This window comes from Octodon degus, unplaced genomic scaffold (genome assembly GCF_000260255.1).
Source record: "Octodon degus isolate 3935 unplaced genomic scaffold, OctDeg1.0 scaffold00001, whole genome shotgun sequence".
Lineage (NCBI taxonomy): Eukaryota > Metazoa > Chordata > Mammalia > Rodentia > Octodontidae > Octodon > Octodon degus.
The window spans coordinates 12089003-12090703 of NW_004524577.1; the positions used below are offsets into that span (position 1 = coordinate 12089003).

The window sequence follows — 1701 nt, forward strand, 5'->3', positions numbered from 1 at the left end:
AGCTACTTCCCAGGCTAGTCTTCCTGGTCCAGCACTAGGTACCAGAATATTTGCTTTAGAAGGATCCCATCTTTCTTTTGGAAAATTTTTTAAAATTTCTGCAATGTTTGGCTGGTAGCAGGCATCCCTTTCTGCTTTCCCAGTTTCACTCCAGTCTCTCACAAACTGTTTCAAGGTAGAAATTAACTTATCCATGTCAAATGTAGATGCTGGCATAATCTTTCCATTACCATCTTCTCCATATTCTTAATTTTCAAACATATGTATGCAATCATTCACAATGGTCAGTAGTATTTCTTGATTATGATCAGTGCATTTCTGGATCTTGTCCAAATGAAGAAGGAACTGAGGAAGTAGTTTCTGTTGATTATCTGGAAGTGATCGAAACTGTCTTTCTGTTCGGTTCACTCGCTCATGCATACTTGTGCTGAAAATCCAGTTGATCTAAGTCTTGTCAGACCTTGGAATTAGAAACTTTGTGATTAAGCTATTTTACCATCTGTAGTAGTGGAAAGCATTTGATCTTTGTTTTGTATTTTAGAGAAAGGTCTACAAGGTGCTCAGGGTCTCACTACTAGATCGGACTCATAGTGATCCACCTGTTTATAGCCTCCCAAGAGCCGGGTCCATTATATTTAATAAATAATACTTAAACAATCTGAACATAAAAGTATCTGGTATCTTTCATGACATTTTATAATCTAGTATACATAAGTGCACTTATACTGATCTGTACATGGAGTTATATTTTATGCAGGAATTGTTAGTCACTGTGAACAGTTGCATCCTATAAATGTTCAGCATGATATCACTGATTTCTTACTAGCTTGATACATTTATTTTTTAAGAAAAATACAACAATAAAGAATTATGAATCTCACCCCAGTAAGAATGGCTGACAACAGGAAATTAGCCTGTGACAAATGCTGGCAGGGCTGTGGGACAAAAGGAGCCCTTCTCCACTGTTGGTGGGAGTGTAGACTGGTGAAACCATACGGAAACCAGTGTGGGGATTCCTTTAAAAATCAGCATTAGGGATTCCATTCAACCCAGCTATTGCCCTTTTGAGTATCTGCCCAGAAGAATTAAAAGCATCACACCACAACGACATATGTGTACCTATGTTTATAGCAGCACAATTTGTCATAGCTAAATTTTGGAGAAAAGCCAAGTGCCCATCAACTGAGGAATGGATTTTAAAAAAAGATAATTTTGTTTTTTAATATAATGGGGTACTACTCAGCCACAAAAAGGATAAATTTGAGACTTTTATAGGTAAATAGGTGCCACTTGAGACCATACTCGTAAGTGAAATAAATTAGACACATATGTGTAAGCGTATTGTCTCACTAGAGTGAGAAGCTGAAAGAGCAAAAAAAAATCCAAAATGTACAATTAGATTGTAAATTGGGAAGAAACTGTTCAAAAGAGAAGATAAACTGCCAAAGAAGGGTGTGCACAAGGATTTTTAGACAATATTTCATGCCTCGACCATGTACCATGAGTACCTACCATGGAAATAATAATACACAATGTATTACTTATTATTACTCTCCTGTTAGCCTGATTGGAAACTGTTATAGTTCTATTTTTAATTTTGCTCTTTATAATAATCATAATAGGGGCTGGGAATATAGCTCGGTGGCATAAGCACCTGCCTGGTAAGTGCAAGGTCCCTAGTTCAATCCCCAGTACTGCAAA

The 1701-nt window shown here is 36.8% G+C and overlaps 1 pseudogene; it reads right to left on the reverse strand.

Annotated features, from left to right (window-relative positions):
* The window catches only part of LOC101584193, a 1255-nt pseudogene extending 835 nt beyond the window's left edge, over positions 1 to 420 (reverse strand).
* Between the last annotated feature and the right edge of the window lie 1281 nt (positions 421 to 1701).